A 17,829-nucleotide genomic window follows, 5' to 3' on the forward strand; every position below is an offset into this window, starting at 1 on the left:
TTTCCTTCTCCAAAGCATGAAAGTGAAAAGTGAAAGTGAAGTTGCTCAGTCGTGTCCGACTCTTCGGGACCCCATGGACTGCAGCCCACCAGGCTTCTCCGTCCATGGGATTTTCCATGCAAGAGTACTGGAGTGGGGTGCCATTGCCTTCTGCCTTGGGCAAATAAGAGACTAAGTTGTTTACTGGCAAAAAAAAAACAAAACACAAAAGATAGGAATTAGGACCAAGTAGGCCTGGGGAGAATGAAAAGAAGGATGAAACAGTAATGATTTGATGATGCCTGGGAGTTGGGATTAGTGAGGAAATATTATTGGAAATGTGTTTAGGAAAGGCTAAAATTGAAACACTTTAATTTTGTGCCCTTTCCTGGAAACCTTGATTTTAAAATGATCTTATATGCTTTTTGGTATAGTAAAACAAACAATATAGCTTTTGACTCCTGGGATTGTGGTTTTCATTCTCTCAAATTAATTTGAACATTCAGTCCTTTTTTTACAGTCCTTGTTTTCATTACATTGATAGTATACCATCATTAATTGGTTAATGCTTTATTGTATTATCTTCTCTTGGAGTCCACCTGGCTATTTTAATCTATAATTTGATTTGTTTTTGTGAGTTCTGATTAAATTTTATCTTTTATTTTAAAAGATAGTGTTTCAGAATCCTTATTCTAATTTGTATTTCTCTCTGTGTCCCTCACCTTTGAGTTTTCTTCCTATCCATTTAGTTTATGTTATTGTCTTGTCTCTTTCAAACATTATTTTTTGTTGTTTCCATGTCAGGAAATTAATTCAGTTAATTTTTTTCATTTTAATTACTGTATGCCTGGCCATTTTCATCTTTTCCCTGTTCTGACTCCATAATATTTTAGCAGAGTTTTTCTTGTTCATTGCCTTTCTGCTCAGAAACATCTGGCTTTGTCAAGCTATTTTTATCTAGTTTTATAGCCTGCATATTTTGTGTATGTTGACTTTAGTTTGTCTATTAATTAGCATTTGCCCTTTAAAAAAGTAATTATATTTCTGGCTGAGCTTGTTCTTCATTGTTGCAAGGGCTTTTTTCTAGTTGCAGCAAGCAGGGGCTACTCTTGCTTCTCATATCCGTGGCTTCTCTTGGGTTGTAGAGGTGTGAACTCAGTAGTTTTGGCATGTGGGCTTACCCCACTGTATGTTGGATCTTAGTTCCCCAGCCAAGGATCGAACCCATGTTCCCTGCCTTGGAAGGCAAATTCTTAACTAACCACTGGACCACCAGACAAGACCACGTTGAAGTTTAAATCTCTGTCTCCTTTTCTCCCAGGTGGCACAGTGGTAAAGAATCTGCCTGCCAATGCAGAAGATGTGGGTTTAATCCTGGGTCAGAAGATCCCTGTCATAGGAAATGCAACCCACTCCAGTATTTTTGCCTGGAAAATTCCATGGACAGAGGAGGCTGGCAGGCTACAGTCCATGGGGTTGCAAAGAGTCAGACATGACTGAGCTACAGAGCACGGCATACACTCCTGTTGTGAAATTTGGAACTCTGTCCATATATAATATGGGATTATAAAATTAGAAGGGAGCATTCCAATTCAGGTATCCTTGTGATGGATTTCTGAATCCCCTCCACAGTTAATTAGTTGGTTGCCCAGCTTATGAGTCAGCTTTTTCAAGATACGACATAAGATATGACTGGCATATTCTTTCCACCAGAATGTCTGAGTGTCTCAGAGATCTTTTAATGATGTCATTGAGCTTGCCAGTTCAATTTTTACATAGATTTTACATGGAAGGTTATTCTTCCTAATGAGAATTTATAAAGCTTTAGACAGGAAGATAAATTGTAAAGCCATTTTCTTCACATCAAATAGTCCTTCCTGTAATATTCTTGAAAATTCGTCCAAGCCTTTTCCTGAATACCTCTGGGGTAGGGAGCTAAATTTTACTCTGCAAAATAGCCCTATCTATTTTGAAGTGTAGAATTCTAATGTTGAGATCTTGAATTATTTTGTGAAACCATATCTGGATAAGAATCACTGTTGCTTTATCTTGTTTGGCGTTTGGGATAGTTATTGGTTTATGATGTTTATGGTCAACTAAAGCATTTTCATAAGTTGGTTGATGGTGTGTTTAGATCTTCTCTGTCATTACTGATTTTCTGTTTTGTAAATTTTTGAGAGATGTTGTTATCTCTAGCTGTGATTATGGATTTAGCAGTTTCTCTTTGGAGTTTCTGTCAGTTCTTGCTTTGTGTATTTTGAAGTTCTGTTTTTAGGTACATAAAATAATTCTGAACATATGGAATATAGATAAGATATATAATGTAATAGTTATAGAACATAGTTGATCAACATCAAGTTGATTTTTAATGTTCTGGTCTAATCCTGTCATCTATCATTTTTAGTTATGTTGCTGTTTGGTTTTTCTACTCTGCATGGGTCATATTTTTCTGCCTTTTTTGCATACCTAGTTAATTTTTTTAAAAATGTATTTTTGGCCATACCATGGATGCAGGATGTGGGATCTTAGTTCCTCTATCAGAGATTGAACCTTGTGCCTCTTCCTATGGAAGTGTGGATGGAATCTTTAACTACAGGACTACCAGGCAAGTCTGTACCTGGTTAATTTTGATTAGATGCTAGATACTGTGAATTGTACCTTGTTGGTAAAATTTTACCTTGTGGGTGGGTGTTTTTCTCCTATTCTTGAGCTTTGTTCTTGAGAATGAGGTTAAGTTACTTGGCAGATAGTCTGACCCTTGATCCTTTTGAAGCTTGTTTTTTTCTTTTTTTAATTAAGGGATAACCAAAGCAGCCTTTGGGGCTGATTTTCTGCACTACTGAGGCAAGAACCTTTTTAACTACTCTGATGCCTCGTGAATTATGTGGTTTCTCACACAAGGTGGTGGGAATAAGAATTGTTCTGCTGCTTTGGAGTTACAGGTATTGTTCTTTTTGCTCCTTTCTGGAGGTTTTCTCTCCATCCTGGGGTGATTTCCTCATACACACGTGCTAATAATTTTTTACTCAGCTGAAGATTTGAAAAGGGCCATGTATGAATCTGCATTCTTTCACTGTTCAGCACTCTAATCTCTGGTGTGCTCTGCCCTGAGGCATCTAGCTGCCTTAGCACCCAGTTCTGTCTTCTCAGCCCAGGGAGACCCCTGGGCCTTGTCTTGGTTCTCTCTCCTTGTGCTGTGGCCTGAACATTATTTCTAGACAGTAAGCTGGGACAGCTTAAGTTGTTTGTTACTCCATCCAGGGATCTGTGGAACCCATTGGACAATATATATGAAAACCATTGTTTTGTCCAGTTTCTGTTTCAGTTAGGAGAGTAAGTCTGATTATTCCAATTTGTCTGGAAGCAGAATCAGATTAAATACAGTTCTTTAGTTATACTTAGCTATATCTTAGGTGCTTGGTAGCCACATGTAGGTAACAACTACCTTATTGCATATGTAAAATATTTCCATCATTATGCATAAAACAGTTCTACTGGGACTTCTTTGGTGGTCCAGTGGTTAAGACACTGCACTTCCACTGCAGGGAGCACAGGTTCAGTCTCTGGTTGGGGAACTAAGATGCTGCATATTGTTGGTGGCCAAGAAATAGAAGGAAAAAAAATAACCTTAAAATAATAAAGTTTTACTGGACAGTGCTAACACAACTAACGAACTTAGGTTTATTCCTGAAAGCTGTGGGAGCATTGAAAGATACCTTCAATGTTTTCATCTTAAGTTTTGATTCTTAAAACATTGAGCCCTTAAAACATTATGAACAGATCACTGGAGCTCACCACTATAAACTTAAAAAAAACAACTTTCCCAAATCAATGAATTGGATTCAAGCAGGTGTTTCACAGTATTCATGTAGTGAAGTGAAGTGAAATGAAAGTTGCTCAGTTGTGTCTGACTCTTTGCAATCCCACGGACTATATAGTCCATGGAATTCTCCAGGCTAAAATGCTGGAGTGGCTAGCCAATCCCCTCTCCAGGGTATCTTCCCAACCCAGGGATCGAACCTAGGTCTCCTGATTGGCAGGCTGATTCTTTACCACTGAGCCACCTGGGCAGACCTCATGTAGTAAAAGGTTTCCATTATTTAAGAAAAAGGAAAATAACTTTTTTTCTTCCTTTAAAATAAAGCAGTTTGAGATGTCAAATGACTACTGGACCAAATCGTGTGCCATACTAGTGAATAATTTTGCCAAATCATTCTGTTGTGAGGGTTTTATATGGTTCTGTTACTTCAGTTCAGTTTAGTTGCTTGGTCATGTCTGGCTCTCTGTGACCCCATGGACTGCAGCACGCCAGGCCTCCCTGTCCATCACCAACTCCTGGAGTTGACTCAAACTCATGTCCTTTGAGTCGGTGATGCCATCCAGCCATCTCATCCTCTGTTATCCCCTTCTCCTCCTCCTGTCTTCAGTCTTTCCCAGCATCAGAGTCTTTTCCAGTGAGTCAGTTCTTCACATGAGGTGGCCAAAGTATTGGAGTTTGAGCTTCAGCGTCAGTCCTTCCAATGAATATTCAGGACTGATTTCCTTTAGGATGGACTGGTTGGATCTCCTTGCTGTCCAAGGGACTCTCAAGCGTCTTCTCCAACATCACAGTTCAAAAGCATCAATTCTTTGGTGCTCAGCTTTCTTTTTAGTCCAGCTCTTACATCTGTACATGACTACTGGAAAAACCATAGCTTTGACTAGATGGACCTTTGTTGGCAAAGTAATGTCTCTGCTTTTTAATATTGCTGTCTAGGTTGGTCATTACTTTTCATCCCAGGAGCAAGCATCTTTTAATTTCATGGCTGCAGTCAATATCTGCAGTGATTTTGGAGCCCAAGAAAATAAAGTCTGTCATTGTTTTCACTGTTTCCCCATCTGTTTACCATGAAGGGATGGGACCAGATGCCATGATCTTAGTTTTCTGACTGTGAGTTTTAAGCCAACTTTTTCACTCTCCACTTTCACTTTCATCAAGAGGCTCTTTAGTTCTTCGCTTTCTGCCATAAGGGTGGTGTCATCTGCCTATCTGAGGTTATTGATATTTCTCCTAGCAATCTTTATTCCAGCTTGTGCTTCATCCAGCCCAGCATTTCTCATGATGTATTCTGCATATAAGTTAAATAAGCAGGATGACAATATACAGCTTTGACGCACTCTTTCTCCCTATTTGGAACCAGTCTGTTCCATGTCCAGTTCTAACTTTTGCTTCCTGACCTGCATACAGATTTCTCAAGAGGCAGGTCAGGTGGTTTGGTATTCCCATCGCTTTAAGAATTTTCCAGAGTTTGTTGTGCTCCACACAATCAAAGGCTTTGGCATCATCAATAAAGCAGCAGTAGATATTTTTCTGGAAGTCTCTTGCTTTTTCGATGATCCAGCAGATGTTGGATATTCTACTAACTTAGTCATGTGTTAATGTTTTTTTAATTCTTAGTAATATTGTTTTAGTTTTTTTAGTTCTTTGTATATCCACTCAATGGTCCATTGGTTAGGGACAAGAAACATTAAGAAAATTAAGTTGCTACTGAAATACTAGTTAACAAGGAACACAAAAACACTGATGATTTTAAGTATCTGGCTCATGATTATTATTGCCCCTCTCTGTAAATTGTCTGTGTTCTGTTAATATCCTGTATATTAACAGAGTATAGGTAATTATCCAAAAAGAAATATTAGCAAGAAAAAATAGTGATATATACGTGTATATATTCTCAGTCGCTTCAGTTGTGTCTGACTCTTTGCAACCCCATGGACTGTAGCCAATCAAGACAGGCTCCTCTGTCCATGGGATCCTCCAGGCGAGAATACTGGAGTGGATTGCCATTTCCTACTCCAGGATATATATATATTTGGGCTTTTATTTTTAGAGAATAAAGACTATGCTTGCTGTGCTACTTGAAGTGTTTGTAAATAGCAAACACTTCATCATTTAGTAACAGAACACTAAAAGTTTTTCTAGTGAAAGATGAATTCCAAATTCCAAGTCACATTTACAGTTTTGTCCTTGTATAATGTGTTAAATTTTAGCCTATGTTTTTAACATTTGTAAGTCTACAAACAAGTCATTTAAAAATAAATATTGGGGGGATGTCCCTGGCATCCCAGTGGTTAGGACGCTGTGCTTCTATTGGGCTTCCACTGCAGGGTGCAGGTTGCGGAACTAAGAACCCACATGTTGTGTGGTATGGGCCAAAAATAAAAAAGATACATTGCCAAAATGCATTTTATTACATAATTTAAATAATGCAAGATGTAGTCCTTGTTAATGGGAAGTCAAAATTTGTATGTTTTATTAAAATTAACTCATAATTTTTGATAATACTCTGATTTTAAAATTTTCTTTTTTGAAACCATTTAATCACATTTCTTAACTGATTAGAAAATTGTCCAGGTTGAAAGATGGCATCAAGGCAAAAAAGGTAAAGTATCTTTAATCCTGGTTGTTGATCAGAATTTGTTAGGAAGCTTATTCAAAATACATATTCCTGGGCAGTCTTGAGTCAATCTGGAGAAGGCCATCTACATAATTCTAATACTAATCTCTGAATAAGAGTACTGCTGTCTTTGAATTCTCCTTATGTGAGGTTTTATAGGTGTACTTTAAAAAATATGTATGTGCCAATAAATTAAGTAATATGGAATTAAGCAAGGGCTTCCCTGGTGGCTCAGTGGTAAAGAATCCACCTGCCAATGCAGGAGACGCGGAAGATGTGGGTTTGATTCCTGGGTTGGGAAGATCCATTTCTTAGAGAAGGAAGTAGCAACCCACTCCAGTATTCTTGCCAGGGAAATCCCATGGATTTCCAAGAGGAGCTTGGCAGGCTACAGTCCATGGGGTCATAAAGAATTGGACACAACTAAGCGACTAAACAACAATATTAAATGAGCAAGTTTCTTGACAGTTTTCAGTTTTAAGATACTACTGTAGATTTTGGGATGCCTTTCCAGGAGGATATTAAAGCAAACCTATTACTGCATTCTGGTATAATGAAACACCAGTTTGGGAAATTTGGATCTAGCTTTATATTGATTTATTCAGTTAATGTTTGGTTGTTCAGCGATGAATCAATTGTGCCTGACTAGCCTGCTTTATCTTACTGCTAGTAATTTAATGAGAGATCATCATGGCTTTGCTAAAATATGAAAATAACAGAATATTACAAAAGTACTCTGTAACCACAAAACACTCTATAAAATCTCTTCTACATAATTATAAGATAAATGGTATCTGGCATTCTTTTAATATCTTACTAGAATATGAAATGAGGTATGACTTGAGTTTATGACTATGCTGTGGTTTATATATCATCCATTTAATAATTTATGGTGTTTGGTCTTTTAGTTTATAATGGTAGTTGACTGGTGAAGCCTACTTACCTTGTATCAACTACTGACATCACCAAGAGTATCAGGAAATATTTTTCATAGTTTTACAATTGACTAAAGACATAAAAGTTAAAGAAGCTCTGAAGTTTAATTATTCAGATGTTCAGTAAACAGGTTGGCTTGAGTAACATTCATACTTTTAAAATTGCAGTATTTAACAGTTGATTTGCATTTTTTATTACACAGCAGACTAGTTGTAATCCTTTTTCCAAAACTGGAAATGCAGACTTTGTGTCTTTTTTTTTTTTTTAAATCACCCTCCCCCCACCGCCACTCCCCTGGTGTACATAATTAGCTGTCACTGGTCTGTCAGTAAAGTCGTGCTTATTTAAAGTGATGTAAATGAACTTTAAAATAATTACTTGATCAAGCAGTCAAAATACATCTGTGTCACCATTTTTAGTGATTGATGCATATCTATCATCATACTCCCTGATTTTAAAATGCACCTTTTCTATCATACTATGAAATTATGGATATTTGTGCTAGATATTTTAAAGAAAAGTTTACAGGTCTGTGAAATCTAGATGATCAGGGGCTATAATGATGGTTTGGGGCATAGCTGCTTGAATATTTAATTAAACAACTAATAATTTCCTTGAAATTTTAATTTGTTTGGATTTGTTGACTTTTTGAGGCATGTATTTGCTTTTTTTTTTTAATTTGCTTTTTAGTTTACGACTAAAATTTATGCAAAACTTTAAAGGAACATGTTTTAAGCGCTGCTTAATCAAAAATTTAAAGAAGAAAAACAGACCTGGATAAGCAAGCTCTGCCAAGAGGAAGATGGAGCTGTCATAAGAGGGTTCTCTAATCTCATTCATTTCCCTTTGATTTGTGGTTATTATTCTTCATAGTAGCACTCATGAATTTTGCCTAATGAAAAGATTTGAAGAGGTTTAGACTTCAACATATGTTTGAAAAAGGTATATTGGGCACAGTGTTATAAGACTAGTAACAAGTTTTAAAAAGAACAGTTTAAATTGTCTAAAAATTAATTCATCTATCCCCATTTGCTAAGTGATACATAGGATCTTTTTATGGTATTGTAATTTTTGTTCTTAGTTGAATCCAGATTATTATTCCCATGTGTTTATGTATCTAGGAGATCTCTTAATGTTGTTTCAAAACATACTTTACGTCCTTAATTTTGGGGTGTAATTTTGGTGCTGTAATTCAGTGATGTAGAAAGATCCAAGTATTTATTAAATGCACAGTGCTTGGCACAGAGCTGGGCCTTAGAAGTTACTGCTTAAGTGATTAAAGAAAGAGGAATGTTTTTTTAATTGAAGATAGCCTAAACAATTAATTCTTCATTTGGAAGAGGTGAAGAATGGGGATACTTAGATCAGTAGGTTGAATTATGCAAAGATTATTGACCTTTGATTGATTATGGAAAGGTTATTGACATCAGTAGGAGAAGTATATTTTCCCAGTCTTTTTTTTTTTTCCTCTTCAGCTAAGACAGTAAAAGAGATGATGTATTTTATACAAGTTACATTTAGCCACAACTGAGTACAGAAGTAGTCCAGAATATCTCAGGTCCAGGGCAAAGGACCCAAAGGGACTGCTTTGTTATGAGCAAGGTGGGTCTCTGAAAGGTGGTCTAGGTGATTAGAATGGCCATAGTGTTCCAGATAAATTGAGACACGTTCTAGATAGTTAGGCATGCAGTCCAACAGTTTATATGAGTGTCCTTGGCCCATTGTTTCCCTTGTTTTTGGCTTCTGTGGGTGTACAAGTTCACTTGGCCTCTGCCTCATCTTTTGCGCTTTAGCCTGCACATTTCTTCTTCCTCCACTTAACTTGCACGGTGTGGAGGTTTCTCAGGATGATGCCAAGGCTGAGAACTCTCCCAGTCTTTATATGTGCCTTGGTACTGCTGTTGGAGATTGAATCTAGGCTGAATGGATATAACTCAAAGTCAGCATAGTTATTCTCACATCACAGGAAGAATAGGGTGTTTGTATATACTGGGGTTCATTAGCATCAATTTAATGCTACTACTAGCTTTACTTTTATAGATGAATTATAATATGTTCAAAAGTGACATTGCTTATAAAAACCAGCTCATCCTAATCATAAGAGTTTAATATGTACATATTTACTTATTTTATATACTTAGTGTTATGTACATAGAACATTTATTATATATACACATGGTCTTTAGTTAAGATTTCTCATGCTGTAAATTCATAGACTGATGTGTAGTCTGGGGTTTTTTTGTTGGGCTGTCTTCACAGAGGAGATAATACAATGCTTTATATTATCATGTATGTTCACTTAAAATATTTAAGATTAACTTTAAAAATAGAGCTTGGTGTATAAGAGAATCCAGGCAGGACTCTTGTAGCTCCAGTTTCTATGCAGTAAAGATTTCCTCACCTTCACGAAACTATTATTGGTCATCCATTTTCCCCTTTGTTTCACTCTTCCTGCCTCATTCACTGTTCCTTACTGCCAGTACCCATTCCTGTCTTGTATCTCATTCCCTCAAAAGGTTTTATATCTTGTGGTTGTTGATTCTGCTATGCCTAATTTCAGTAATTACTCTTTTTGATAAGTGAAAACAAAAATTGTCTGGGTGGATGCCGTGGACTTAATAGCAGATGTATGGATGGCTACCTGTTAAGTAGAAAGAATACTAAGACTGGGAATCAATAGACTAAGCTTCTGTTTCTCTTTGTAACTAGCTATGTAATTGTATGGAAGTCCATCTTGGTTAAAATGAGACTGTGGAACAAGTTGATTTCCAAGGTCATTCCCAACTCTAATGTGCTTTTTATGATTCATTGAACATTTATTAGGTGCTGGCTTATGTGCCAACACTGGCTTAAAGACACAGAGATAAATTAAATTTCTGGCCTTGAGTAAGTGGAGAAGGCAATGGCAACCCACTCTAGTACTCTTGCCTGGAAAATCCCATGGACGGAGGAGCCTGGTAGGCTGCAGTCCACGGGGTCGCTAAGAGTCGGACACGACTGAGCAGCTTCACTTTCACTTTTCACTTTCATGCACTGGAGAGGGAAATGGCCACCCACTCCAGTGTTCTTGCCTGGGGAATCCCAGGGATGGCGGAGCGGGATCGCACAGAGTCGGACACGACTGAAGTGACTTAGCAGCAGCAGTGAATGGTGACAGTATAATGTGATAAGTGCTATAATAGGATGTGCAGACTCCTTTTTGAACAAACTGAGGGGCAGCAATTAAGGAAAGGTTCCTCTTGGAGGTCATAGTCAAGTCATTTCTTAAAGAGTAAACAGTTTACCATGCAAGGAATGAAGAAGGTCTTTATAGGAAGAGCAAATCACAGAGGAATGAGTAAGCAAGCATTGCTTGTTTTGAAATGGCCAGGAGAGGATAGAGTATGGAGTTTGTGGAGAAAGCTTAATGGTACAAAATTTTTGGGAATAAGGTGAGTAGGGGCTAGGTTCTGAAAGGCCATATGTCATTCCAAAGACTTTGGGTTTTAAAGGTTGCTTGAAGGTGTTTTTAGTTGTTCCTTTGTGAAGTATTTTGTAAAGAAGAAAGATCATCAGATTTATGTTTTAGAAACATCACTTGCTAGTAGTATGGAAAATGGACTGATGGAAGCAGGTGAAGTTAAGTAAGGAAGATATGCTATAGAGAACCCTTACAGTATTCAGGATGAGAAATGATGAGGGTCCAACTAAGGCAGTATGTTGTTTGGAGTGGGTGTGGGTAGGATGGGCAGTGGGGAGAGAGGGAGAATATTTAAATATGTAAAGCTGGTAAATTTTAAATCATGAAAAAATTGGGGCAAGTGAAAATATGGAAGCTTTCATTGAGTTTTATTTTGAAACTTTTATAGAAAATTTCATTATACAAAACAGGACTCTAATATCCCTATCCTTTCAACAGTGATATTCAAATGTAAAACTTCTGGTATACTATAGATCTTGCTGTAGAATCTTAGCATCATGAAATTTTGGAGTTAGATCTTAGATATTTAGTCACTTTATAACTTTAAGAAATGGGCTGCTGCTGCTAAGTTGCTTCAGTCGTGTCTGACTCTGTACGACCCCATAGATGGCAGCCCACCAGGCTCCCCTGTCCCTAGCTAGTCATTTTTAAAGGCAGAAATCATACACCTTTTTTTTTTTTTAAACTCAAAATTCATCAGATTGGGACAGCTAAAATGACTAATCATAGTGGTTGTCATGTATACACTACCCAAATCCCCACTTTAGAACTGAAGGATTTCATTTTCTTAGTTACTGGGAGTGTTACTGGAGTTGTCAGACCTCTCTGGGAATTGCTGCTGGCTGAAGAGAGACACTAACCCACACTTACATTCCCTTCCTTGGAGTATCTTGCATCCAAAGACTAGTCCATTAAAGACCTGGCTCTCTTGCCAGGACAACCTTGAAGAGCCATCTCAGCTTGAGAGCTGTGGGGTTGGTCTGAGGCCTTTGCTGTGATAGATCCTGGCCTAATTTGTTCTTCTGCCCCATCCTTCCTTGCCTGATAAACTTTCCACTCTCTAACGTCTCACCCAAGAGTTTGAATGTCTAGGAACTTGATTTCCAATACTCATGAACTTTAAAAACTTATTTTGATTTGTAACAGATTTGTCAACTTTGAAGGATTTAACATCTATCGGTTTTTCATGTTTATGAGAAATATTCAGGTAAATGTTGAGTCACATAATAATGTAATGAAAGGATGGAAAAAAATTATTAATTTGTGTGTGTGTGTGTGTGTGTTAGTTGTTCAGTTGTGTCCAACTCTTTGTGACCCCATGGACTGTAGCCTGCCAGGCTCCTCTGTTTGTAGAATTCTCCAGGCAAGAATACTGGAGTGGGTTGCCGTTCCCTTTCCAGAGGATCTTCCCGACCCAGAGATTGAACCCGACATTGCAGGCAGATTCTTTACCATCTGAGCTACCAGAAAAAAAAATTCATTATCAGAACATGTTTTGGTGTGGAACAAAAAGGAAAGTAACTTTTATAGTATGGTACACTTTTACCAGTGGTATTCTGAAGTTGAATTAATTACCACTGGCTTTGTTCAAACTTGGTATCACTTATGAATTCAGAAGAGTTTGCCAAGACTGATCATATCCTTGCTTGCTTATACTAAGGAGTTGTGCCTATTCCTTGTACAGAGAAAGGGGCAAGCTGATTTGAGACCTAGTTGTATAGTTTGCCTATTTATTTTGGTGCTGTAGGCCTTTTCCTCAAACTTAGGCTGCTTTGTTATTCTTGATGCTGGCAGTGGTTTTTGGTAGAGGTAGGGCATGGCAACAGATCTTAGCTTTGGTATATTAATATTGCAAAAGTAGTGATTTGAATGATCTATGTTAAATCTGTTTAATAAAAGGAACATTTTATGACTACTCCAAAAGCCATAAATATTTTTACTGAGAAAATACAACTTCTGAAAAATTTTTTTAATGCCAGAATTAAAGCCCTCTTCTAGGTTTTTAAAATGTTTTCCCTTAAGTTAAACCTAAATTTGGTTTACATTTTTTTATTACATTTATTTAAATAATTAATTTTGTTAGGTGTGGTAATAACATTCTGATTACTTAAGGAAATGTACTTTGTACTGATTTATACTGATATATAGAGATGAGACTTGCTGGAATTTGCCTTGAAATACTTAAAGATCAAAAGATGTAGATGAGCCAAATGTGGCATAATCTAGATAATTACTGAATCTGTGTGATAGGTATTTGAAGGCTAATTTTACTACTCTCTGCCTTTGGAACCAGTATAATAAACAGTTTCACAAATTTAAAAGCATTAAAAAATTCTGGTATTGAATATCTTAGTAAATTACTTGCCAACAGTTATGTATTCTCAGAAATTCCCAGGACTATTATGGTAATCTAAAACTAAATCTTAAGTCTCAAATTACAAGTATCTTACTTGGGGATGGGAAAAGTTAAGGAAAGGGAGAGTAAAAAAGGAATTAGTTACTTTCATTACCGTGAGGAGTAAAAATGAAATTTAATCTTTATTAGGGTCAGTATAGCATCATTTAGTATTAAGGCACATTATATCAAATTCATTTAGTTACAGGACAACTTGCATTATGTAAAGGAAGGTAATTCCTATGATATATTGCTGATTAAGAATTCAAGTCAGTGCAGTGAGAAAAACCTTTTGTCATGAACTACCAATTTTTAAGGTCTGAAGATGCGTATTTTTGAGCAAGTCTTTTTGTGCATGAGTTTGAAACTGGATATAAGCTAAGCAGGTTAAACCTCTTCCCAAATACTTCCCAGTTTTTATGGTACGGTCTACCAGTAAGTGACACACTTCCTCTTGATGCAAATTGCCCCTCCATTTTACTTTCTAGGGCAAGATGTATTTTTACCATTTAAAAAGTGTTCTTTGATATTTCTTAATTTTGTAGGCAGGAGTTTCCTTAGGGACATATAGTAATTATATGGTTAACATTTGGTTCTAGGAAGCCCTTGAACTTTTTTCTTCCTTCCTTGTATCATTGGAGCTGCCTTCCTCGTGAAGGGTAAAGAGAACCCTCTGGGAAGCTTTTCAGTATTAGGATACTTAACTGAGTGCATGAAACAGGTTTGCCGATAGGCATCTTCAATAGTAGATTAAAATTTCAAATATCTTAGTTGAGGAATGGTTGGGCAATTCAATAGGTAATATGTGTCTACATGGCGGAAGTTCTTAAGAACTCAGTGGTGGTAGAATTATGAATTTATAAATGATAGTTTTTGTGTTTTCTAGCCTGTTTTCAGTTCTCAGGATTAGGCATAGTCTAAAACCTCATCAGAGAACACAAATGTGTTGGGGATAAGTCCTTTAAAGGTGCTGGGTAGCTCATGATTAACATGACTGGTGAAAAGAAAATCAGTGATGGAATGAGGGCAAGAGATAATCCTTACTTTTCACTTAGCTTGTATAATCTGCAAATCATTGTTGAGTTGCTAAGTTGTGTCCGACTCTTGTGACCTCATAGACTGTAGCCTGCAGGCTTCTCTGTCCATGGGATTTTTCAGGCAGGAATACTGAAGTGGGTTGCCATTTCCTTCTCCAGGGGATCATTCCAACCCAGGGATTGAACCTGCATCTCCTGCATTAGCAGGTGGATTCTTTACCTCTGACCCACCAGGGGAGCCCTTAAAATGATACTCAAATTATGTCATTCTTCATTAGTTATATTATTCCTATAAAGTGAAACTTCTCATCTATGATTTGGTTATTTAGTGGTTTAGCTCATATATAGGTAAGTCAGAATAAACACTTGCTTCTTGTCTTTGTTGTTGCTGTTGTTTAGTCCCCTTCTCTAGAGGATCTTCCCGACTCAGGGATCGAACCTGAGTCTCCTGTATTGCAGGCGGATTCTTGTATTGCGGAGCCGCTGGGGAAGCTCTTCCTCTTTATTTACCAGTTTCCAAACTTAATGAGCAGGTTCACTAGCATCCTGAAGCTGATTTTCTCCCTTTTTAAAAAAATGAACTTCAGAGATTTGACCTTTTTTAGGTGTGCTTTTATATTCCATTGCATTTATGCATGCTCAGATTTTCTCGTCTTTGGTCACTGAAAGTCTCTTCAGGTTTGCTCCTGAGTCTTTTTAAACATTATCCTGATCTTTCATAGTTTCCTTGTGAAATTTCTAGCGTAAGATAATCAAAATTTATCTCTTCTAAGTTATGTCACAGATGTAGAATCCACCATTTGCCCTGATCCCTTTGAACAGGAAATTGTTTTTTAGCATTATTAACTGAGTTCATTGCTGCTGTGGTTGGTTCCTGTTTCCATGCCTTTTCATGGAAAAGTGTATAGTGCTAGGAAATATGTATGTCTGAGAAAAAAACTTAAGTTCATATTGATAAATCCAATTGAAATTCAGGACTACCAAATTTTTAATTTTAACTTTCATATCTTACAACATTTTCCTTCTTCTTACTAAAAAAATCAGGATTTTCAAGAATGTCAGCATTTACTTTACCTCACAATTAGACACTATCACTTTATGGTAACTATCAACACTACCAGCAACAAATATAATTTCTGAAAACAAAACAAGAATATAAGGACTAGAGTCAATTTTCTGTTTTAAAGTTTAATATTTGAAATAGTTAACTGAAATGGTTATACCATCAATTTGATAAATTACAGTTACTTGTTTTGCTTTTGACTTGTAGGCGTTTCCTTTAAATTTATATAATTATGTAAAATATTTACATGATTTGCAAGTTAAAAGTTACAAAACAGTTTAAACCCAGAATGCTGCTGCTGCTGCTGCTGCTAAGTCGCTTCAGTCGTGTCCGACGCTGTGCGACCCCATAGACGGCAGCCCACCAGGCTCCCCCGTGGACTAGTGCTATCCTAGGTCATTTCTCTTTGTTCAGTCTCCCCATCTCAAGAGGGTAACATATTTTATTTTTTAGCTTTACGCTTTATCCTTTTAAGTGTGTACACATCTCTCTCTCTTCATATTTTCTGTACTCTTCCTTAGATTAAGTCAAGGATACCTTAAAGGATTCCTGCATTGGATGGAAAGCAGGTTGGACTTGGTAACTACAGAGGCCTTGCCTTAAGGTGTTTTTATTTATTTTTTTAAGTGTTGTTGCAGCCATCACCACGAAATGATGTTAGAACATTTTAATCACCTCAAAAGTTCTATTGAGCCTACTTAAAATTAACCCCAGGTCCTGCCCCTAGACCTGGGCAACCACTATTTCTGCTTTTCTGTCATTTCTAGACATTTTATATAATTGTTGTGCTTAGTCACTCAGTCATGTCTGACTCTTTGCAACCCTTTGGACTGTAGCCCGCCAGGCTCCTCTGTCTGTGGGGTTTTCCAGGCAAGAATACTGGAGTGGGTTACCATTTCCTTCTCCAGGGGAATCTTCCTGACCCAGGGATCGAAGCAGCATCTCTTGTGTCTCCTGCATTGCAGGCAGATTCTTTACCCTCTGAGCCATCAGGGAAGCCCTTTGGGTCATCAGGGAAGCCATTATATAAATGGGATAACACAACAATGTATGCTTTTGTATCTGCCTTCTTTCACTTAACATAATGTTTCTGAAGTTCATCATGATGTGGCATGTACCAATAGTTGTCATAAATGCTAAGCATTATTCTTTTGTATGAATATATCACAGTTTGTTTATTCTCTAGTTGATGGACATTTGGATTGTTTTTGTCTATTACGAATAATGGGCTTTCCTGATAGCTCAGTTGGTAAAAAATGTGCCTGTGATGCAGGAGACCCCAGTTTGATTCCTGGGTCGGGAAGATCCCCTGGAGAAGGGATAGGTTACCCACTCCAGTATTCTTGGGCTTTCCTTGTGACTTAGCTGGTAAAGAATCTGCCTGCAGTGCAGGAGACCTGGGTTCAATCCTGTTCACAAACATCTCTTTATTTGGATGTATGTCATTTGTTTTTGAGTAGGCTCCTAGGAGTAGAATTGCTGCTTTGTATGGTAAGTGTATGTTTAACTTTTAAAGAAACTACCAGACTGTTTCCCAGTGTGATTTATCATTTTATATTCTTACCAGTGATACAGAAGGATTCTGTTTTCTCTACATTTTGGTCAACTCTTGATATTATCTGTCATTTTGAGTTTATCCGTACTAGTAGGTGTATAGCAGTGTGTCATAGTTTTAATAATATATTTGGCATATTTTTATATGCTTATTAAATATTCATGTTTTATTTAGTGAGATGTTTATTCAAATTTTGTTTGATTTTTAAATTGAATTGTCTTTTTATTGATTTATATGAAGTTTTTTAAGCTCTTTATCAGATGTATGGTTTGCAAATATTTTTTTCTCATCATTTTGTGGATTATCTTCTTGTTTTCTTAATGGTGACTTCTGAAGCACAAGTATTTTTATTTTTTGAATATGTAGTCAACTGTTCACAGTTGACAGTTTTTTTCTTTTTGTGCATTTGATGACACGTCTGACACTGCCCAACCCAAAGTCACAGTTTTTTCCCCTCCATTTTCTTCTGCTTCTGACTTTCAGCATAGATTTATGTCTGTGATCTACTTTTAAGTTAGTATTTGTGTCCTGAATGAATCCTCTTCCATCTTAGCAGCCTCCTGTTCTCACAGGGTAAACACCGATGGAGCTGGGTGGTTGGGGAGCCCCAGAGCAGAACCCCACAGATCCCCACTGTTCTCACCTGAGATTCAGCAGGTTTCACACATAAATGCTTCTCAGATGGTTTTATGTCTTTGGTTGTGAAAATGACTCTCTGTCAAAAATTTTCAGGTTTATAGTTGCTTTTAAGGGAGAGGGTTTGCTGATTTCACCATCTATAACCAGAAGTACCTTTTGTCTCAATCTTAAATTATGTAATGTTTATGAGAAAACAAATGCTGCTTTGAGTTCATTATTATTTGTCCTGAATTGGAAAGCAGTGAACAGTTGTTTCTTTGGGGACTAAGGGTAGAGATAGGGACTGTATCTAGTTGTTTCCCCCTTTCTGATTCATTTTGTATAGGTC

At 37.1% G+C, this 17,829-nt stretch overlaps 1 protein-coding gene across 1 annotated transcript in view; it reads left to right on the plus strand.

The window, feature by feature from the left end:
- MSL2 (male-specific lethal 2 homolog (Drosophila)) overlaps positions 1-17,829 on the plus strand; it is a 32,869-nt gene that overhangs the window by 10,700 nt on the left and 4,340 nt on the right. The window lies entirely within an intron of this gene.

The sequence above is a fragment of the Bison bison genome, unplaced genomic scaffold, assembly GCF_000754665.1.
Source record: "Bison bison bison isolate TAMUID 2011002044 unplaced genomic scaffold, Bison_UMD1.0 scf7180017864384, whole genome shotgun sequence".
NCBI lineage: Eukaryota > Metazoa > Chordata > Mammalia > Artiodactyla > Bovidae > Bison > Bison bison.